General features: G+C 44.8%; 1 pseudogene; it reads left to right on the top strand.

The window, feature by feature from the left end:
• The window catches only part of LOC139179103 (transcription initiation factor TFIID subunit 9-like), a 44015-nt pseudogene that overhangs the window by 6470 nt on the left and 13246 nt on the right, over positions 1–24299 (top strand).

Raw genomic sequence — 24299 nt, 5'->3', positions numbered from 1 at the left:
GCCCAAGCCGGCCGAGGGGCCACCCCAGATAAATCTTGCCCGCGCATCTGGAGAGGACATGATGACACAGAGGTCAACCAGAAAGCCGGCAAATTAACTGACTCATGCTCATTCAAGTTTTTAGGTAATCAAATAACTCAAACCCAGGTAGACAGTCTTAATCCCCAGAAATAGCTTGCTTTATAAATCACCCACAGAAAACTGTTTCTCCTTATTTCCCCACAAGTCTCCCTTTTTAGTAGAAAGTCGTTATTTTTAGATTAAAAAATAAGCCTTACAAACAAGTCAGATTATCTTCCCATGTCGCTGCTTTAAAATATAAAACCTGAACTTCATAAAGCGTTTTTCCCTTTTTTCCAGAGTGTCATCTCCATCTATCTCCAGGCCGTGTCTTTTATTTATAAGCAGAAGGCCAGATTGTACAAACGCCATGATCTCATGTGCAGAGATGTCAGGCCAAGAATTCTTATGGGTCTCACTTAAGTGTGCACTCAGAGTGTGTGTGTGAGTGCAAAGTCACGGTCAGCGGGCTTCCCGGTTCTCTTTATTCCTCTCATTTGTTTTCCAAGTTCCCTTTGAAGCTAAGAAAAAAAATGCATACGTATTGGACAAAATCAGGCGAGAGTAAATGACAGTATGAGGTGAAGCTAAGCTAGTAGCATATTTATCTGCGCATGGAGTTTCATCAGTTGTCTGGCGATCTATGCTTCTGGGAAAGTTGGGTACTTGCAACCGTCATCAGCCTTATGATGAGACCAGATCAGAGTTGCTCAGAGGGTTAGGGCTCTGTCCTCTTTATTTTTTCTCTAAGCCCCTCACCAGACACAAGATCTTATGGCATATTTTTAAAATATTTTTTAAATTATTTTTTCGGTCACACCACGTGGCGTGTGGGATCTTTGTTCCCCAACCAGGGATTGACCCCACGCCCCCTAGAGTGGAAGTGTGGTGTCTCAACCTCTGGACAGTCAGGAAAGATCCTCTGTTCACTTTGTTCTTATTTTTAAGTGTCCCTTGGGTGCCTTCTTATGTTCTCCCTGAACTAGCAAGTCTGGAATTCTGCCGGTTTTGTTTTATCAAACTTCTTGGCATTTTTATGTCTCCAGCAGCACCCAACATCAGACAACAGGGTGAAGGAGGGGAAGGTGAACTCTGGAAGCTGCCAGATCTGGGTCTGAATCCTTTTGCTCTGCCTTTAGGAGCTGTGTGGTTATGACCATGGTACATAACTTCTCTGTGCTTTTTGTCTTCTGCAAAAGGGGAATGACACATGCCCTCATGATGCATGTGAGGCAGGGAACCCAAACCACTAGCTACTGTTGCTGCAGTATTCATCATTATGATCGTTTTTATTACCCACATGAACAGCCCTGGAATAGATAGTACTGACGTATGCTCTTTAGCAAAACGGATTTCTCCCTCTAGACAAAATCACACACACATAAATCACTGATATATTATTTTTGACCTTGTCGTTTGATACATCACAACAATAGATAAATCTACGTACATAGATAAACAACCCTTTAAACAGGATACTGGAAAGAAGCAGTGGTGTGGGCCATCCTAACTGGTGGTTAATCAGTATATGCAACTCCTGTAGTGTAGACCAACCCAGGGCATGGCTTGCTGGTCTCTACAGTAAGATTAAGGGTGTGGATCCAAACAGCAGGCAATCATGAATACAGGCTGGGCTCCACACTAGACTCCTGCCTTCTGCCCTGGCGAGAGGGCTCCTTCTAGGCCAGACCATTAACACTCGGGTCCCTGACCAAAGAACAGGATCTTCAACTCAAAGGCTGAGTGGCCAGTTCCAAACCAGAGACTCAGGGACTGGCCAGGTCAGTGAAGCCAGAGAGAAGAATCACACAGGGAAGCTGGGTTATCGCCAGACAATGTCCATGCTTTCAGATGGTTCCCTGAAACATCTTTTTACCGTTTCTCTGCTCATCCCCTATTTTGTTTGGTGTGATTTCAATCTCTGCACCTTAGACTCTTTGGTGGCTTATCTTCCGGTTACTAGAGCTCTTTAACCTCAACACAGCTGAAGGCTGCTCACAGCCCTCTCTTTTAACCCATGACTGGGATGGGAGCTCAAGAGTCCAGGTCATTTGCCTTAGTTGGCAGTCACTCAGAGGCAGGATCTCAGTCCAGGGGTCCCCTGTAGAATCTGGCTGAAACTTTTCCCCACTAAACTCCTGCCCCAGACAGCTCCTTGCTCATCTTCCTCCCCTGTCCAGCCTCCCTACTCCCTAATCGGCATCCCCAGGAGCCATTTCTTAATAAATTATTCCTGCAAAAGTCACTGTCTCAGGTCTGCCCCTAGGGCATCCCACCTAAGCCATTGAGTCAAGGCAATAGCTGGCATATGGGAAGCCACTGAATTCACCCCTACGATTCCCTTCCTTCCAGCCATGTACTGAATCAGCATTTCTTTCTCCATTTTGTCTTTTGGAATTTTATCCCTATCAGATGAACCAAGACTCTTTCTTGAGTTTTCAGCCTTTTGATTCCTGATTTTGATTCTTCTCTATCTTCAAACCCATAGCACATTAATCATGACACATGAGGTCTTGGGACTAAGAGAGACCCCTCCTAAGGGATCAGGCAAATCTCCTGAATCCAGGGCAATGGGTGGAGCCTTTACAGGGTGAGGCAGTGGTTACCAACCTTACCATTAAGTCCCCTTTCAGCACTCTTTCTGGGACCTACATAGCCTATCCAGAATGAGGATGACAAACAAGATCCCTTTGGGCATTGGGGTTCCTGGCTGGCCCCACAACTTGTGCCCTCTCTCAAAACTCCTCCCAGGGAGACTTAGTCTTTATTCAGGACCCAAACGGAGGCCGCTGGAAGACAAAGTCCTGTTGAGTTCCCACCAACCCCCTTGCTGATGTTTGGACGAGACAGGAGATTAGGAAAGTTCTTATACTGTAGTATCTCTAGTCTTCATTCTTGTGTAGGGTGGTCACCTGGGAACCTTGGCTTGGGAAAGACAACACAATTCAGGAGTGAAGCGGGTGTTGTATATCTTGGAAACCTAAGCACACAGTGAGGAACTGGGCAGGATGCATGTTGGAGGAAAAGGGGAAAATAGCCTGTGGCTCTGAGAACCAGAGCTGATGCACTAAAAAATTCCCAGCGAGTCCAAGATACCACCAATAGCCAATCAACACTCATGAGCAGGATGTAGTAGCACTGTGACATTCTGAGCTAATATGATGCTGCTGCTGCTGCTGCTAAGTCGCTTCAGTCATATCTGACTCTGTGAGACCCCATAGGCTCCCCCGTCCCTGGGATTCTCCAGGCAAGAATACTGGAGTGGGTTGCCATTTCCTTCTCCAATGCATGAAAGTGAAAAGTGAAAATGAAGTTGCTCAATCGTGTCTGACTCTTAGCGACTCCACGGACTACAGCCCACCAGGCTCGTCCATCCATGGGATTTTCCAGGCAAGAGTACTGGAGTGGGGTGTCATTGCCTTCTCCAAATATGATGCTAGCAGTAAGCAAAAGACCTATTCTTTAACCATTACATGCAGGCCTATTACCAAAGAAGTAGATTTAAAAAAAAAACTTCTCGAAATACTGAAACTAGTTCTAGGTATTTTTGACACAAGATTCTTTATTGTAAACATTTTGCTGCATTTTTGCCACAAATGTTTTTGCCACATAATTAACTAGCCATAAGACAATTTTGCCATGAAAGATAAAACATGAAAAATAAGAGGGATGCTAAAAAGGACATAAAGAAACATGAGAAATAGATTTTAAAAATTAAGACTTTATTGTGACATACAAGATATTTGAATACATTTTAAATGGATATAGATTCATGCCAATCTGTGCAAATAATTGGTTTTATTTTTATTTTGTAGGTTGATCCTAAGCACTTGTCTTCCAAGTCTTTCTTAGTATCTTACTTTTTTTTTTTTTGCATATTTATTTGTCTGTTTGTTTTGACACTGCACTGATTCTTTTTTTTTTTTTGCTAATATTTCTTCCTTCATTAACAGAGGTATCAGGGGCTTCCCTGGTGGCCCAGTGGTAAAGAATCCACCTGCCAATGCAGGAGACACGAGTCTGATCCTTGGTCCAGGAAGATCCCACATGCCATGAAGCAACTAGGCCTGTGGACCACAGCTACTGAACTTGTGGTCTAGAGCCCGGGAGCTGCAACTACAGAGCCCATATACTGCACCTGCTGAACCTGAAATCCCTAGAGCCTGTGCCCCACCAAAAGAGAAGCCACCGTAGTGAGAAGCCCGTAGACTGCAGCTAGAGAGTAGCCCCCACTCACTCCAACTTGAGAAAAGCCCATGCAGCAATAAAGACTAAGACAGCCAAAAATGAATCAATACAATTTTTTTAAAAAGGGAGTGGTATCAGGAATTCTTCTCTTGTGTTGTTGGAAGAGGGTGTTTGTTATGACCAGTGCATTTTCTTGGCAAAACTCTATTAGTCTTTGCCCTGCTTCATTCCGTATTCCAAGGCCAAATTTGCCTGTTACTCCAGGTGTTTCTTGACTTCCTACTTTTGCATTCCAGTCCCCTATAATGAAAAGGACATCTTTTTTGGGTGTTAATTATAAAAGGTCTTGTAGGTCTTCATAGAACCGTTCCACTTCAGCTTCTTCAGCGTTACTGGTTGGGGCATAGACTTGGATTACTGTGATATTGAATGGTTTGCCTTGGAAATGAACAGAGATCATTCTGTCGTTTTTGAGATTGCATCCAAGTACTGCATTTCGGACTCTTTGTTGACCATGATGGCTACTCCGTTTCTTCTGAGGGATTCCTGCCCGCAGTAGTAGATATAATGGTCATCTGAGTTAAATTCACCAATTCCAGTCCATTTCAGTTTGCTGATTCCTAGAATGTCGACATTCACTCTTACCATCTCTTGTTTGACCACTTCCAATTTGCCTTGATTCATGGACCTGACATTCCAGGTTCCTATGCAATACTGCTCTTTACAGCATCGGACCTTGCTTCTATTACCAGTCACATCCACAGCTAGGTATTGTTTTTGTTTTGGCTCCATCCCTTCATTCTTTCTGGAGTTATTTCTCCACTGATCTCCAGTAGCATATTGGGCACCTACTGACCTGGGGACTTTCTCTTTCAGTATCCTATCATTTTGCCTTTTCATACTGTTCATGGGGTTCTCAAGGCAAGAATACTGAAGTGGTTTGCCATTCCCTTCTCCAGTGGACCACATTCTATCAAATCTTTGCAGCCAAAGATGGAGAAGCTCTATACAGTCAGCAAAAACAAGACCAGGAGCTGACTGTGGCTCAGACCATGAACTCCTTATTGCCAAATTCAGACTTAAATTGAAGAAAGTAGGGAAAACCACTAGACTATTCAGGTATGACCTAAATCAAATCCCTTATGATTATACAGTGAAAGTGAGAAATAGACTTAAGGGCCTAGATCTGATAGATAGAGTGCCTGATGAACTATGGAATGAGGTTCGTGACATTGTACAGGAGACAGGGATCAGGACCATTCCCATAGAAAAGAAATGCAAAAAAGCAAAATGGCTGTCTGGGGAGGCCTTACAAATAGCTGTGAAAAGAAGAGAAGCAAAAAGCAAAGGAGAAAAGGAAAGATATAAACATCTGAATGCAGAGTTCCAAAGAATAGCAAGAAGAGATAAGAAAGCCTTCTTCAGTGATCAATGCAAAGAAATAGAGGAAAACAACAGAATGGGAAAGACTAGGGCTCTCTTCAAGAAAATCAGAGATACCAAAGGAACATTTCATGCAAAGATGGGCTCAATAAAGGACAGAAATGGTATGGACCTAACAGAAGCAGAAGATATTAAGAAGAGATGGCAAGAATACACAGAAGAACTGTACAAAAAAGATCTTTGTGACCCAGATAATCACAATGGTGTGATCACTGACCTAGAGCCAGACATCCCGGAATGTGAAGTCAAGTGGGCCTTAGAAAGCATCACTACGAACAAAGCTAGTGGAGGTGATGGAATTCCAGTTGAGCTATTCCAATTCCTGAAAGATGCTGCTGTGAAAGTGCTGCACTCAATATGCCAGCAAATTTGGAAAACTCATCAGTGGCCACAGGACTGGAAAAGGTCAGTTTTCATTCCAATCCCAAAGAAAGGCAATGCCAAAGAATGCTCAAACTACCGCACAATTGCACTCATCTCACACGCTAGTAAAGTAATGCTCAAAATTCTCCAAGCCAGGCTTCAGCAATATGTGAACCGTGAACTTCCTGATGTTCAAGCTGGTTTTAGAAAAGGCAGAGGACCCAGAGATCAAATTGCCAACATCTGCTGGATCATCGAAAAAGCAAGAGAGTTCCAGAAAAACATCTATTTCTGGTTTATTGACTATGCCAAAGCCTTTGACTGTGTGGATCACAATAAACTGTGGAAAATTCTTCAAGAGATGGGCATACCAGACCACCTGACCTGCCTCTTGAGAAATTTGTACGCAGTTAGAACTGGACATGGAACAACAGACTGGTTCCAAATAGGAAAAGGAGTTCGTCAAGGCTGTATATTGTCACCCTGTTTATTTTACTTATATGCAGAGTACATCATGAGAAATGCTGGACTGGAAGAAGCACAAGCTGGAATCAAGATTGCCGGGAGAAATATCAATAACCTCAGATATGCAGATGACACCACCCTTATGGCAGAAAGTGAAGAGGAACTCAAAAGCCTCTTGATGAAAGTGAAAGTGGAGAGTGAAAAAGTTGGCTTAAAGCTCAACATTCAGAAAACGAAGATCATGGCATCCGGTCCCACCACTTCATGGGAAACAGATGGGGAAACAGTGGAAACAGTGTCAGACTTTATTTTTCTGGGCTCCAAAATCACTGCAGATGGTGATTGCAGCCATGAAATTAAAAGACGCTTACTCCTTGGAAGGAAAGTTATGACCAACCTAGATAGCATATTGAAAAGCAGAGACATTACTTTGTCAACAAAGGTCCGTCTAGTCAAGGCTATGGTTTTTCCTGTGGTCATGTATGGATGTGAGAGTTGGACTGTGAAGAAGGCTGAGCACCGAAGAATTGATGCTTTTGAACTGTGGTGTTGGAGAAGACTCTTGAGAGTCCCTTGGACTGCAAGGAGATCCAACCAGTCCATTCTGAAGGAGATCAGCCCTGGGATTTCTTTGGAGGGAATGATGCTGAAACTGAAACTCCAGTACTTTGGCCACCTCATGCGAAGAGTTGACTCATTGGAAAAGACTCTGATGCTGGGAGGGATTGGGGGCAGGAGGAGAAGGGGATGACAGAGGATGAGATGGCTGGATGGCATCACTGACTCGATGGATGTGAGTCTGGGTGAACTCCGGGAGTTGGTGATGGACAGGGAGGCCTGGTGTGCTGCGATTCATGGGGTTGCAAAGAGTCGGACACGACTGAGCGACTGATCTGATCTGATCAGGAATTCCCTGGTGGTCCAGTGACTGAGACATTCTGCCTGCCAGTGTAGAGGGGACACCAGTGATCGCTGCTGCAGAAGATTGCACATGTCGAGGGGCAGCTAAGCCCGTGCATCACCGGGACTGAGCGCACGCTCTTGAGCCTGAGCGCCGTGACTCCTGAAGCTGGTGTGCTTTAGAACGTGTGCTCTGCAACAAGAGAAGCCGCCACAGTGAGAGGCCCGTACACCTCAACTAGAGAAAGCACGCCGAGAGTTCCTTTCTGGGGACTGTGCTTCTTAGCCTGCCCACAAGGTAGGCTCTCTGTCTCCTTTGTTGTTTTTTTTTTTTTTTGCATAGAGAAATGCCAAATTGGATATTCAGCGGGGCGGTGGAGGAGTGGCTTGCTTTCACTGAGTGAGGCCACAGTCACGCGGGAGACAGCTATTTCGGATGCTGGCGTAGTCCACCCTTCTGCCCCTCTGAGCCACTGAAGACCATGAGAGACCAAATTGGGGTGTCTGGTCCTGACCCCCAGAGACCACCTGTAGGTATTCCCATTACCCTACTATAGCATCATGCACAGCAATGAAGACCCAGCACAGCCAAAAATAAATAAAAAACTAAAACTTTTTAAAAAGGTAGAAAGAGGTATCAGTTTCCCAACACAGGATGCATGTTTGCAACTGAGCTTTATTGAGCTGTGAAAGCCTCTACACCATTGTATGTCCTTGGCATATTGTCGTGTGTCCACGGAGAAATGTTTCAAAGTTCTATGGAAAATGAGGGTTCGACCCTGTGCCCTCAAGGCCTCTTTCTCCTCCAGTGTTTCAAAATAAAGAAATCAACTCTCAGGACAAATCACTGTTATCTGTCGTGATCTTTGTACTGTGTACTTCAAACCAAACTGTCAGCCAGTTATTTTTCCTCTTATGACGCAATTGCTTTATGGCCAATTACTTATGCAGTGAAAATGTTCAGGGCAAAAATCTTTGTGGCGAAGAAACATACTGTGAAAATACTGGACACAACTCAAAACAACTCGTCACTTTCGATGGACCCCTAGACCCTGGAAACCCTCGGCAAGGAGGCACAGAAATGGACCTTTTCAAGATGTTTGCCATATTGGTGATGTTCCCAGTGGAGGGCTTAGGAGCAGATCAAAATGGATATAGTTGGCAGCACTGATTTCCCCTGAATCTCTCTGTTAAGCTATGGACTACAGTCAGGGTCATGAGAATACCTACAGGTGGTCTTTGGGGATCAGGGCCAGATGAACCTGAGCGAGGTAGCTAAAGTCTCTCATGGTGTTCAGGGGTGCAGAGAGGTCATCTGAAATAACCCAGTCTCCCCCATGGAACAGAGCCACTCCTCCACTGCCCAGCTGCGTATCTGCTTTGGCATTTTTCTCTGCAAAAAGAAAAAAAAAGGAGACAGATAGCCATGGGCAAACCTACCTTGTGGGCAGGCTAAAAAGCATGGTCCCCAAAAAATCACAGGGAGGCAAAAGGTAGGGGTCCTGGCGTGTCTTAGCATCCACGGATGGTGCTTCCACAGACATTGAATTCGCTGCATTCCAGGTGTCTGGAATCCCCAGACAGCAGACTCTGGCGGGGTAATTTGGGGCAGCGATATTCGGCTGCAGTGCGAATGGCTTCACTCCACTGTGCACTCCTTGTTTCTTTTTATCCTGCCCCTAACTTTTTATGGGCTCCTGCATGTAAGGCCAAAGTTATAGTGCCAGCAAGCACACAATGTATCCATGGGGAAATCATTATTCTTGTGTGTTTGAAGCGTTTGTTTGAACCATCTTTAAATTATTTCTCTGGAAATAGGTCTGGCTTAAATATGTTTATCCCTCTGCCTTTGTGAGTCCTTGTTTGCATTCGCTGGGCATTGGTAACAGATGAGAAGAGTCATCACAAGGTATTTAGTCCTTTGAGACACTGTAGTTGCTTCCACATTTCGAGCCTAGATAAAATCAACAAGAAGCGGGGAAAGGACGCCATGGCTAGATGCCCAGGGAGGGGAGAGGGGAGTTTGGGGATAAAGAACTCACCAGGGATTCCCAGGTGGTGCAGTGGTAAAGAATCCGCCTGCCAGTGCAAGAGATGCAAGAGACGTGGGTTCGATCCCTGGGTCGGGAAGATCCCCTGGAGGAGGAAATGACAACCCTCTCCAGTATTCTTGCCCGGAGAATTCCATGGTCAGAGGAACCGGGCGGGCTACACTTTATAGAGTCCCCAAGAGTTGGACACGACTGAACGTGCATGTGTGCACACACACAAAGAACTCACTCTGGAGAAGCTAGAGAAGAAATCTTCATTTACAGAATGGAGTGTGTGTGTGCTCGTGCATATACACATACACACATTTCCCCCCTTTTCTTTCTGAAATGCAGTAGATATTGCTGGAATCTCAAATCAGAACCAACATAGCAAGGGCCTAATGAGTGAGAAATTATGTCCAGAGACAGAAAAGAAAAGCAGTGTGGAAGTTCTTTGTCGGGCCTTTCCCTGTCTCCTGTGTGCCTTTGAATAAGTCACTTTCCCTCTCTGAGCAGTGGAAAACTTGGACCAGAGCTGAGAAGCCTCTCAATTTTGATTTTCCATGATTCTCAAATATAGGAGAATTAATGGGGAAAAAGATCCCTGGGGTGCCCAGGCAGGGGGACGTTCCCTAACTCAGAAGGTGTATTATGAGGGGGAACGTGGCACAGGTGGTAAGAACTTGTTCTTAATTGTGCAGGTTCTGGAGTCCCATGGCACAGGTTCAAGGCCAAACTTTTCTCCTTCCCAGCTATGCAACACTGAGCTGGTTCTCAACTTCTCTGTGCCTTTATTTCCTTATCTATAAGTTGGGGCTAATAATAATAGCTACCTCAGAGAGCTTAAGGAAGGAATAAATAATGTGCACAAGGCAATTAGAACTGTGTCTGTATCAAACCTGGGCCTCCTGCATTACAGACAGATTCTTTACCATCTGAGCCACCAGGGAAGCCCCTGACTCACACACAAGGCAATCAGAATTGCCCACCCATTTATAAAGTGCTCAGCGGGTACTTTTTAGTATAAATATATACTTACATATGCATCGATGTGTGTATGTGTACATATATACATATATTGTTCCCCGGGGGTTGGAAGGTCTAGTGAGTGTGGCAGAAATTGCCGGAGGCCTCCTAAGAGCTTTTGACCCTTAGGGAAAACTAAAAACAAAATAAAACCCTTGTCTAAGAGGCCAGGTTTCAAATCCCAGCAAGCTGGTTTCGGAGCCTTGGCTGCAAGGTGTCAGGAGGGTTGATGGACTGAGTTCAGGAAGTTTATAATTGTAGATGGAAGTATGAGGGGCCAGAGAGCCTTGTTTGTATCCTGCAGACAGCATGGAAGCCTCTAGAGCTACAGAGCAGGGCTGTGGCTGGATCTAGAAGGTTTAGGACAGGGTGGAGTGAATGACGGACAGGGCTGTGGCAGGGAAGCCAAGGGAGGCTGTTACCACCCTATATGGAGACGAGGGAGACCTGAGCTAAGACAGTGGTTGAGGGCAGGGTCTGGGGATCAGAGGGTTCAGAGGCAGAGGATTCAGAATTCTCCTGCTTAGGATAATCAGGAAGAGTCACCCCAGTGACCTCAGTCCATCAACCCTCCTCACGCCCTGCTGCCAAGGCTCTGAAACCAGCTTACTGGAATTTGAATCCTGGCAAAGAAGGAGAAAGATGTTTAAAAAGTATTTATTTATTTTGGCTGTGCCAAGTCTCAGTTGCGGCATGCGAACTCTTAGTTGCAGCATGTAAGATCTGGTTCCCTGACCAGGGATTGAAGCTGGGTCCCCTGCATTGGGAGCTCAGAGTCTCAGCCACTGGATCACCAAGGACCTTCCAGGAGGAGCAATTTTAAAGAGGAGAAAGTGGTCGTCTCAGTTTGGGATAGTAAAAAAGGTATCCGTGGGGTCTTTGGGGGGATATGCTCAGGGATTGTCAAAATAGGAGTCAGTTACTTAGGAGAACAGTCCAAGCTGAGCATAGAAATACAGGTGGAGGGAAACTCGACTCAATCCAGGTGAAGACTGAGGCCCTGAGAAGGGAAGTAGCAGCTCAGGGAGGCCTCATTGAGCATGAGAAGAGAGCATGGCGAGAACCCAGCTTGCATGGCTCTTCACCTCCCCCAGCATGCCCAGAGTGCCAGATGCCAACACTGGTAAGCCAACCAGTTCCCAGATCTTCACAACATCCTGGTACCCTCTGTGGTTTTCCTTGAACCAAGCCCAGAGCCTGCCATCTAGGGCCTTGGCTCCCTTTCAAAGCCTTACAAGTTCCAGTTGGGAATTCTGTTGCCAACCACTGACCAGGCTGCCCAGCCCTCCCTCTGATATATGGTCACAGCAGGTAGCCTCCCTCCTCTGGGTTCTGTTTCCCAGATGAGCCTGAGGCTCCTTCAGAAGGGACTAGACACGGGGGACACTCTGCTTTGATCTTTGAACCACACGAGAGGCTTCAGCAGGCTGCTCACATGCTCAGCCAGCTGTGTCTAATGGGGAGTGCTGGGCAGGAGCAGTGGCCTCCCTACCTCTCCTGGCCTTTTTGTGCTCCTGTCAACTGGATCTCCTCAAGGACATTTTTCAGCCAAGGAGTTTAATACAGCAGTTGCTGTGTATAACTAACTCAATTCCCCTTAACCTCCCACTTCCCTTTCCCCATCTTTTAACTCAAGGATGGTGGGGAATAAGATGATCATGGAGAGGACATGCAGAGAGTAGAGGTATGGAAAAGATGGTTAAAGGCACTGAAGATTTATTCCAAGTTGGACTTTTAGTTGGGAGAGGCCAGGAAAGGTTAAAACCTTCACTGAGTTCCTGCAGACGAGACTGATTTTCTCTGGCTACTCTGTTGTCTGGCCTAAGGGGATGAACTCTCCCCCTCCACAGAGCAGCTATTTCACAATCCTGCAGGTCTGCGAGGTGGTTTTACAGTGCGCTGCTCACCGTCTGCAGGAAGAGCACAGCAAGAGAGAAGTCTTCGAAGTACAGCAAGAAATATTTGGGTCAGTCATAAGAAAGAACTTCCAGGCACTGAGAACCATTAGGAGAAAGTCCTAGAAATAGTATTTATCTGAAGTTGTCTGGATGTAGTTTTACTGGAAGGCAAAAGAGCAGATGAGGCAAAAGTTTCCAGGTCCAGTAAGGCACACCCGAGAAGAAAGCTAAATATCCCTCAATTCTGGAGAAAAATTAGTTGGTGTGGAAGTGTGATGAAATGGCTGATGCCTAGGCTCTGGAGTCAGAGGATCATAATGTTTCATTCCAACTTCAATGCTTGTTAACATGGTGGCCCTGCCCAAGTGAAAAGAGCCACACCAGGCCTTGGTTTTCTCATCGATAAACTAGGGACAGCAGGGGTCGTGATAAACATGCAGGGTTATTTTTTCCTACTAGAGAAAATGTATGTAAAACAACCCACACGTAGTGGGGACTCAATTTTTAAAAACTTGGACTGGGTGTTTTTTCCCTTCCTTCTGTTTTTCTGTGCCCATAATAAAGTCGCAAAGCGCTTAGCTTCGGTTTCTATTACAGTTGAAAATGCATTCAGATCTGACTGGGAGCTAGAGCAGACTCCAGGGGCAAAAAACAAACTCCATTGTCTGTTTGTTTATAATTAGTGACATATTACCCATTATGTCTAGGACTGGCTGTGACTGGTAAGGGAAACAAGGGCTCTGTGAAGTGTCTAGTGCTCTGGTTTAAGCTGCAGAGCTCTTATGATACCCACCTCCATGGCATATTGTCGTGCAAGCATGGTCCAGGTCCCTCTGAAAATACCCAACTCCCAAAGAACCCCTGGGGAATGTAAATGAGAGGAGATATCACTTCCAAGTAACAGGAAAGCCAATCCTTTGTCTTTTCATCATGTCTCTAGTGCTAACCATACAGCTTCTCTGAAGCTCAGCCTTAGTCCTTCCTTGAGCCCAAAGCTGATTTTTAAAAGTCTCCTATATTGGGAGACTCTCAAAAGCCAAGGCAATGATGCCGGGTTGTACTTGTGAAATCAGAGGAGCAAGGACAGCAGGAAAGCATCTCATGGTTAAGTGTATTTGGCAAATGAAAAATACCCACCACCTGCCAGCCCTTCTCTGACGGTGGCGATCCACTGACACCATCTCATCTGTACCCTCCGGAGAAGCCTACATGTGAGACAGCTGGCAGGACTGGGTGGCCTTCATGTCCATGAGAAATGGAAACAAGCTGACTACACGGGGATCAGATCCTTCTGATCAGTGTTACACTCCATGCAGTGACTCACCTAGCCGACACTGTGCAGCTACTAGTCTCCGAGTAGTTGAGCTCTTGGAAACACTTTGAAGCATCAAATGTCATGCCTTTCTATTTCTGGTCTCATCCTATTCCAGAAGGACCTCAGGAATCCCAGGGATAAGAGCAACAAAATTCTCTTAGGTCACAGACCCCACACATAATATCTCCACTTGGTGTTAAAAACGCCCCCATTAGCTAATAGGCGCGGGGCTATGAGAGACACATGGCTTATATACACTGATGAAGCCTATTATGCTTTGTATGTCAAGAACATGTCATGAACAGGGTTAATATACAAAATATATAAGCAGCTAGTACAATACAACATCAAAAAAACAAGCAACTTGATTAAAAATGGTCAGAAGACCTGAATAGATATTTTTCCAAAGACATGCAGATGGCTAACAGGCACATGAAAAGTTGCTCAACATTGTTAATCACCAGAGAAATGTAAATTAAAACCACAATGAGATGTCACCTCACACCTGTCAGAATGGCTAATATCAAATAGACCACAAATAAATGTTGAGGAGACGTAGGGAAAGGGGAACCCTTGTATACTGCTAGTGGGAATATAAATTGGTGCAGCTGCTGAGGAAAACAGTATGAAGATTTCTCAAAAAACTAAAAGTAGAACTCTCATATGACCCAGCAATTCTACTCCTGGGTATATATCTGAAAAAAATGAAAACACTAATTTGAAAAGATGCATGAGCCCCAATGTTCTTAGAAGCATTATTTACAATAGCCAAGATATGGAAGTAACCTAAGTGTCCATCAACAGATGAATGGACAAAGAAATATGTGATATATATATAAATTGAATACTATTCAGTCATTAAAAAGAAAATGTTGCCATTTGTAACAACACGATGCTGGGAAAGATTGAGGGCAGAAGAAGGGGATGACAGAGGACGAGATGTTTGGATGGCACCACCGACTCAATGGACATGATTTTAAGAACATTCTGGGTGGTGGTGAAGGACAGGGAAGCCCGGAGTGCTGTAATTCATGGAGGTGCAAAGAGTCGGACTGAGCAACAGAACAACAACGAAAACATAGATGGACTTGGAGGGTCTTATGCTAAGAAAAATAAATCAGGCAGAGAAAGAGAAATACTGTATGACATCGCTTATATGTGGATCTAAAAAATAAAGCAGAGTAGTGATTTTTAACACAAAAGAGACTCACAGAGGTAGAGAACAAACTCGTGGTTACCAGTGGGGAAAAGGAAGGGGGAGGGGCAAGATAGGGATAGAGGATTAAGAAGCACAAACTACTTTGTATAAATTAATAAGCTACAAGGAAATATGGTACAACTCGGGGAATATAGTCAATATTTTATAATAACTATGAATGGAATACAACTTTTAACAACTCCGAATCACTATGTTGTAAATGATATTTGCACATCAACTGTACCTCAATTTAAAAAATGCAAACAGTAAATAAAAGGAAAATAAAAAAGAACATGTGTGACCACTTAGCAAATATGTAGATAAGTATCTTTAGGGCTTTTAAATAGGGCAGTGCATGTGAGTCAGTGACCCGGCAGGAAAGAGGCAGCCACTCAAAGGGCTAACTGAACGGAGCCTGGGGGGGACCACTGATGCGGTGTGAGCAGAGTTAGGGGATGGTGCAGTACCCATGGGGGGCTTCCCAGGTGGCTCAGTGGTAAAGAATCTGCCTGCTGATGCAGGAGACGTAGGAGACGTGAATTCAACCCTGGGTCGGGAAGATCCCCTGGAGAAGGAAATGGCAACCCAGTATTCTTGCCTGGGAAATCCCAAGGACAGAGAAGCCTGGCAGTTACAGTCCATAGAGTGGCAAAGAGTTAGATACAACTGAGTGACTGAGTAGGAGCAGCAGAAGCAGCACCCAGACTAGCAACAATAGAAAGCCATCAACACCTGTATTCTTGCTGGAACATTTCCTACTGCTGCTATAACAAATTACCCAAAATTTAGTGGCTTAAAATGATACCTGGTTTATATACACAGTGATGTAGAGCCACCAGGGAAGCTGCCGTGGTTAAGGTAACAGTCCTTTTGAGACAGGGAGAGTAGGGACTTACCAGGTGGTTCCAGTGGTTAAGAATCCACCTTGCAATGCAGGGGACATGGGTTCACTCCCTGGCTGGTTCCGAAGTCTGGTTACAGTGTAACTCGTCTGGGTCCTCTGATTCCTCTCACAAGGCTGGAGTCACCATGTTCTCAGGCCCATGGTCCTATTTGGTTGCTCTGAGGATAAATCTGCTTCTAAGCTCATGCCGGTGATTGGCGGGATCTGGCTCCTTGCAGGTGCGGGGCTGAGAGCTGTTTCCTTACTGACTGATAGATGGGAGTCAGAGCCTCTTCTCTGGCTCCTCCATCTCAGAACCAACACGGAATCCTTCTCACATTTGGAATGTCTGATTTATCCCACTGCAGCATCTATCTTATTCCAGCTGGAGAAAGTTCTCTGTTTTTTAGGGCTCGCATGATTAGATTGGGCCTGCCTAGATAATCCAGGCTACTCTACCTATCTTTTTTTTTTTTTTTTAATTTATTTGGCTGTGTTCGTTCTCAACTGCAACACACGAATCTTTGTCATGGCACTTAATCTCTCTAGTTGGGCACGTGGGCTTAGTTGCTCCACGGCATGTGGGATCTTAATTCCCCAGCCAGGGAGTGAACCCATGTCCCCTGCATTGCAAGGTGGATTCTTAACCACTGGAACCACCTGGTAAGTCCCTACTCTCCCTGTCTCAAAAGGACTGTTACCTTAACCACGGCAGCTTCCCTGGTGGCTCAGACGGTAAAGAATCTGCCTGCCAATGCAGGAGACCCTGGGTCAGAAAGATCCCCTGGAGAAGGAAATGGCTATCCACTCCAGCCTGGAGAATTCCATGGACAGAAGAGCCTGGTGGGTCACAAAGAGTCAGACACGATTGAGCAGCTAAGCACCTTGACCACACCCTCAAAGTCCCTTTTGTCATGTAATGTAACATACTTACAAGTTCTAGGATTTAGGCTGTGGTCATCTTTGGGGGGCAATTACGCCCACCACACCTCCTAGGACTAAAAGGACAAAGGGCTGGGTTGGGGGTACTTTTACAAGAATGCGGCAAAAGCTGTGGCCCTGGAGAGAGTGACCTGGTAGGCACCGTGACTGTATATAAACCACTACTACCAGCTGAACCCCAGCCGCACCCTCTGAGATCTCTCTGTTCATACGCTCACATCCTGCCCCTGCCTTCTACTGCCTGAGCCCAAACGGCACCGAGAGGGCAGGGAGGGCTAAGTGATGAAATCCATAGAATTTGACATTTCTGAGCACAGATTGATGCAGATAAGGGTAGATGGTAGGGTTCTAGGGGCACAAGTAGAATGGCCAGAAGACTGAGGGTATCAAGTGAACCTAGGCTGAATTCCCCAGAGGATTCAGACATTTCTAGGCTGGTCTGGAGAAATAAACAACAGGACATGAGAAATCTGACTCCTGAGAAAGAACCCTTCCCAAGGGAAGGATAAATGGAGGTGAGGAAGTTGGTTTAAGGACAAGGGGATGCCTGATTCTGAGATCAGCGCATGATCTGTCACATAGACTAAACTCTGACCCATTCCACTGGGCTTCAAACCAAGTCTTTGGCCGAGTGGGTTCTGATAAAAAGCAAGCAAAGATAAAGAGTATCATTTCCATGGAACACCGAGAATGGAGGTGCGGAGTGTGACAGTGGCATCCAGGACTGGCGATGGCAGCTGCGATGTGAAAACCACAGTATCAGCTATAGAAGTACTTTTAGGGTCCCCACCAGGGACCTTGGCCCAGACACTGCAGCAGCTAACCTAGAGGAGCTAATGGGCAGAACTGGCTCTGCTGCCTTTTGAAAAGGTTGGAGTTGTCCACATAGCAAACTGGGGCAGGAATAGAGGAAGGCTGTGCCTCCAAAGGGTCAAGTCAAGCGGACTCATTGTTAGGGCACCGAGGAACTGAAATTTCTGCAGGAAGCGTGGGGGTGAAGGATGAAGAGAAACACTCTTTTGTGTCTGTTGTTATTATTGCACTCCTCCCGGCAGCCTGGGACACATGGAGTCACATACAAAGAGGGTGAACTGAGTCCATGTGGTCGTCAGTGTTCCAGCAGAAGACAGGCCAACCTACTCACTGGGTAACCTAAAGCCAGCCTAACAAAGGGGCTGCATGCATGCTCAGTCACTCAATCATGTCTGATTCTGTGACCACATAAAGTCCATCAGGTTCCTCTGTCCATGGGATTATACAGGCAAGAACACTGGAGTGGGTTGCCTTTTCCTCCTCCAGGGGATCTTCCCAACCCAGGGATGGAACCTGCATCTCCAGCACCTCCTGGATTGGCAGGTGGATTTTTTACTGCTCACCTAGCTGGGAAGGCCAACAAAGAGGCCCTTCCAAAGATCTGGGTGGGAAAGAATCTACAGAGTATGACAGCAACCTGGGGCTAGACATAGCAGGAGCTATCACAATCCTAGGCCTGGAAGGATGAAAGGAAAGAGTGGTAATCAGAACCCAGAGGCAGAGTGGACTGCCCCAAGGGAGCCAGGGACGTAAGTAGAAACTGAAGATAGACAGAAGTGGCTACCAAGTAGCTTAGGAACCAGGAATGGAACAGTGTATCTTGTGCTCTGCTTTCTTTGAGTCTCCCAATGCTATATTCTCCCTCCCTATCGGGCAAATCCAAGATCAGCTTCCTGAACACAGAGAAGGATGGAAGGGGGTAGGAATGAATCTGGAGGGACAAGTCAAAGACCTTCAGAGCAGTCACTGGGCAGAAATACATTCTATCACCAACTGCCTGGCACCATGTAGCCTGTCTACCTATTGTATTAGGTAAACCCAGTGGGGTTTGGTCTGTTTCACAGCTCACCCCATTGATCTCGGGAAATATTGAGTTGGCCAAAAATTTTGTTCAGGTTTTTTCATAAGTATGAACTTTCTGGACAGCTCAATAGGTCAGAAACAAGGCCATCCACTGTGATATGACGAGCTCAACACCATGGAGTTTGCTTTGCTTTTGGTGAACTTTATGTTTTTGTTTTTGTTTTTGTTTTTTTGAGAAATTTATTGGATATAAAAAGATTTACACTGTGAGTAAACAGCTTTTCCATTTGCAGGTAATGTATCACTTACCATTCCAGGATCAATGGATCAAATCAATAAAAATGAGAATTACTTGCTCAAATCAATAAAATGAGAATTACTTGCTAACATGTATTTTTTTTTTCCAAAACAAAAAATTTAATGAGTGGCATTTGTCTATAATTTTGTTAGTCTCTTTAATTTGTAATATTTTATAATCTGGATTCTCACCTCTGCTTCTTTCTTTCTTTTTAAAAACATTTTATTTATTTATTTTAATTGGAGGCTAATTTCAATACTGTAGTGGTTTTTGCCATACTAACGTTTTTAAATTTTTTAATTTATTTGTTTAGGTTGTGCTGGGTCTTCGTTGGTGCAAGCAGGTTTTCTCTAGTCGTGGTCAGCAGGGGCTACCCTGTAGTTGTGATGCGTGGGCTTCTCACTGCAGCGGCTTCTCTTGTTGCAGAGCACAGGTTCTAGGCCCGTGGGCTCAGTAGTTGAGGTAAATGGGTTTAGTTGCTTTGTGGCATGTGGGCTTTTCCTGGATCAGGGATTGAACCCATGTCCCCTGCTCTGGCAGGAGGATTCTTAACCACTGGACCACCAGGGAAGCGCTGGTGAACTTCTTGTGTGTGTGTGTTTGCTAAGTCACTTCAGTTGTGTCAGAGCCTTCGTGACCCTATGGACTGTACCTCGCCAGGCTCCTCTGTCCATGGGATTCTCCAGGCAAGAATACTGGAGTGAACTTCTTAGCAAGACCCAATTTATGTGTCTGGTTACTACAGGCCAAGGCAGGTGATGGCATTAAAAGGCATGTCAGGTTATTGCCTTCAGTGTAAAGGATGACGATAGTGCCTGAATTGCATTTGAATTTGCCATCTGGTCTGATGTTCCATGTGCAGTAGGAGGACATGAGTTGGTGCACGGGGACTCAGTGCCATGAACTAAAAAGCCACTGAACAGTTCCCTAGTGACTGGAGTTAATCAGATTTCACCAAATGCCTAACCACGTTGTGGAAGAGAGTCTACATGTGGGAGACACTGCTCGCTGCATCTCCATTTAATCTCTTTCTCCTTTGAAGCAACGTATTTCCCACAGGGTAAGTTTCTAAAACTCAGACCATTTAATTTGGGGGAACAATTTTTTATAAAGGGAAAAGTTAACTTTGTGTGTTTTCTTCCAGATCCCCTGACTTTCTGAGATTATGTATTTTGCTGTTGGGGAGCTTTTTTTCCTCCTCAGTTCTACAATAAACTCTTTGTTGTTTAACATTCTATTAACCACAACCCTCTAGTAACCGGCACATCTGTAAGTCTCCAGTATAATAATTGTTGTTCATAACCATGACCCTGGGGCTCTGCGTGGTCTCAGATGCTTCCAAGTCATCAAAGGGAATGCACTAAAATGATTTTGCATTCCCAGAGCACACATCAACCAACCACAGAGGGAAGGAGTCCAGATAAGTGTTAGGTAGAAGAAGAAATAACGTGAGGATTTCAAATTTGCCACAGGTAATTCACTGTATGGATAATGAAATCTACACTACATCTGTTACAGCTTGCCCCCACTCAAAGGCTTTCTTCATGGTCAGTGTAGACTCAACCAAAATACTTGTGCACAATTTTCAAAAGTACACGGCCGTGAAAGCAGATGTCAGTGTACCCAATTAAATCACTGCTTGTTTGTGCCGGATTTGTATTATCCATTGACAAATTAGAGGTCATTAAAAAGCTTTTAAAATTGGAAACTTTCTGAGCTTAGGAGTGGGTGAGACATAGCCATCTGCTGACCACACAGCGGCAAACACCTAAGTCATTTCCAGAGCTTGGAATGGACAGTACTAAGCTTCACATGGAATGCTTTCTTCCCTCCAAGAAAATCTCTGCATTAGTCCCAGCTACACAAAAGAGTAAAAGCATAAAAAGAGACAAAGGAGGACTAGAAGAACAAGGTTGACACTGGGAGGAGCAATTTCATGGCCAGACTGATCAGGACTCCCAAATTCAAGCTCACTTCTTAAATGTATCACTGCAAGAGAAAGGCTGCAGAGTATGTTTCTGCCACACAAGGTGAAGTTTATTCTGGAGGAAAAGCTTAGACCCCACACGTTAGACCCCATGTAAGGTTCTACATGTCGGGTTCCCCTGCCATCAGAGACTGGACTTGACCATGTAAACCTGGTGGATTGGCAGGTTAGGAGAAAACCAGTTGGATTGGGAGAGAATAAATAGGTTTCTGTACATGTTAGCAGAAACATCTCTTCACAGCAAAATGAACATATTTTATTCTGAATAAGAACAATAAAAGTAGGGTGCAGTTATTTCCACAGATGGAGATAAACCAATCCTTCTTTTCACAAGGTTATGGTACAACCTTATTTCTATAAAAATATTATAACATTTTTTGATTCTCCAGCTATCATTTCAGAATAGTTGAGAGAAGTGAGGAAATGCATGCTTTCAAAGGTGACCTTTTTTGGGGTACATGATCTAAAGACTGTATTTTCTATAGGCACCATGCTTGCTACAGTTTAGCAGTGACTTACTGGACTTACTAGATGACAGCAGCCTATTATGGGATCTTGCAGCCCCTGCATCTTCCAAATTCCATATTTCCACCCAAGTACTCAATATCACCCCAATTGTCTACCTTGTGTTCCTCAGTCAGGGTGCCAATGGCATTTGGGCTGCAATAATTCCCTGCGAGTGTGTGGGGTGTTTGAATACTTAGCCTCCCTGGCTCTTATCCACTCAACACCAGGAGCACTCCCACCAGCAGAGGTCTTTAGGATGACCACATCTGCAAGTACTCCCTAGGAGAGCACCGCCTTCTCCTCAATAAGAACACTGGCTATTTCATATGAAGCCTCCAGAGCTGAGATGAGGAAGTCAGATGCAGCCAGGACAAGGCTGGGCAACTGACTGTGCTTTTCTGGCCCCATCTTTTCTGAGTCATTCATCTCCCCGCTCTTTACCTAAAGAGCTTAGAGACATCAGGAACACAAAGATGATGCAAAAGGAACTTGTTTTTGTACAGATATTTGACTTTGTTTTTAAAAAACAATAAGGTCAATATACATCATTGGATCTTTTAAAACATTTTTATTATTTATTTATTTTGGACGGTGTTAGGTCTTTGTTGCTGCATATCGGCATTCTCTAGTTGCGGCAAGCAAAGCATACGCTCTAGTTGTGATGCTCAGGCTTCTTATTGCAGTGGCTTCTCTTGTTGCAGAGCAGGGGCTCCTGAGCACAGGCTCGATAGCTGTGGGGCACAGGCTTAGTTGCCCTGTGGTATGTGGAATCTTCCTGGACCAGTGATCGAACCCATGTCCTCTGCATTGGCAGGCAGATTCCTAACTGTTGGACTACCAGGGATGTCTGATGTTTGAATTTTTAAAAAAAATCCAGGTATTGTGGGAAGCCTGATTCATGTTGGTATAATGTTCCCAGATTCCTTTGCTCCTTGCCCCTAGGATTCCTTAGGATCAACTTCCTGTTGCACTATGTCTGAACTCCTACCTGAAGTTTGGTGCCCAACTGCCTAAACTTTAATAACCATTCATACATCAGCTTTGCCTCCAGATGCAGCTCTCCCTGGCTTAGCCTGATTTCACGCTCTTCTCCAAAGCCATCAGCTGCCAGCCCCACCTTCTCAGACTATGGTAGACTCTCCAGAGAGGGCTGCCATCAGTTCTTTTCCTCCTTTAAGATGAACCAAGGCGCACACTGCACCATCAACATGAGGGGTCCCTGTCTCTTCCCTTTCAATCTGGACTGGCCTTATGTCTTGCTTTGATTAACAGAATGCTACAAAAGTGGCAAGTGGTAACTTTTAAGACCTGGCGAAACCAGGTGCCATGTCAGCAGCCAGACTACCCTGAGACCACCATGCTGTAAGGAAGCCCAAGCTAACCATGTGCAGAGGCAGCCTAATGGGGGACCAGGTCAACAGACCTGTGAGCGTAGACTTCCTGGACCTCACAGCCCAGTTACCAGCTGAACGCTTCCAAGTTCCCCAGCTGACACCACTTGGAGAAGAAAACTGATCAAATTTTTGCTGAATTATGAAAAAAATAGCTTGTTATTTCAAGCCCCAAGTTTTGAGATAATTTGTTATGCAGGACTAAATGAATAAAACACATGCCAAGGACTAAGGTTAAAAAATATCTCTCTGCCAGGTTGCACTGGGATGTGCTTTAAATCTCTGAATTTGGGCAAGACTCTCATAAAGATCTTTTTTTTTTTTTTAAAGAATATTTTTTTGTTTATTTATTTTTGGCTGTGCTGGGCCTTTGCTGCTACGAGGGGGCTTTCTCTGGTTGCCAAAAGTGGGGCTACTCTCTCGCTGTAGTGCATGGGCTACTCACTTGCCATGGCTTCTCTTGTTGCAGAGCATGGGCTGTAGAGTGTGTGGGCTCAGTAGTTGTGGCACATGGACTTGGCTGCCTTGTGTCACGTGGGATCTTCTGGGACCAGGGATTGAACTGGTGTCCCATGCATTGGCAGGCAGATTCTTAACCACTGGACCACCAGGAAAGTCCCCGTCCTAAACATCTACAACAGTCTCCCAACTCACACCAGGAAAGGAGGACTTGCCTACTGCCACTCGAGCTGTGGTACTATAACCCTCATCTATGGGCCTTTCTAAAACCCTTTTGGTAGGATTCTACTTACTGTTTGTCCTTTGTCAAGGAAAGGAGGTTCTTCCTGTCACCCTAGGCATAACCTCTCCTTTTTGTACAAAGGACATAAGGACCCGCTGTGGCTCAGCTTCCTGGGAGTTGGCATTCCACCTCACATGACTCCATCCCAGCTTTATCTAAGTAGATACAATTCTTCTCCAAGGGATGTCTTGGCAACTGCATCCTGAATTTCATTCTATTCCTCAGAAATCATTTTTTTCCCTGAAGTATAGACTTATGTTTAAATAAATCAATCATATAATGTGTATGATTTATTTCACCTTTGAACATGAGTTGCTTATCTAGCAAATTTTTTAGAGTATCCCAGTGTTTTCATTCTCAGCGCCGAAAAGTTTTTGTTACGTCTCTATTTCTATGTTTTATTAGCTTGCAGGAGTTCACCATCACACTTGAAAAATAGCAAAAAGGTTATGAACTGCCTGTTACTATCTTCGCATAATCCTACCCTTCACTTCAGAGAGATTTCAAGTACTTTCTAATCCATTGTGTGGGACTTTTTCCTTAAGCTTGGAAATCTGTAAGAAGCAAATTTTGATTTGCAGTCTCTGTTACATACTCTTACCCCAAAGCAAATCCCTTGCAAACCAGGGTGGAAAGAACAATTCCAAATTAGGCACCACTTTGGCAACTGCTTTAGCAAATGTCCTAATTTAAAAAAAAATAAAATTTATATCAACAAGTTTATATATATATTCCTCTGAAATTTGGACACATCAAAGTCCAAAACATTAGCCCATTTAAAGAGACCATTTTCTCAATGACTGCTGCTTTGGTGATATTACTTACTG

The sequence above is a fragment of the Bos indicus genome, chromosome 23 (assembly GCF_029378745.1).
Source record: "Bos indicus isolate NIAB-ARS_2022 breed Sahiwal x Tharparkar chromosome 23, NIAB-ARS_B.indTharparkar_mat_pri_1.0, whole genome shotgun sequence".
Lineage (NCBI taxonomy): Eukaryota > Metazoa > Chordata > Mammalia > Artiodactyla > Bovidae > Bos > Bos indicus.
This window is presented reverse-complemented; position numbering and strand designations above follow the sequence as displayed.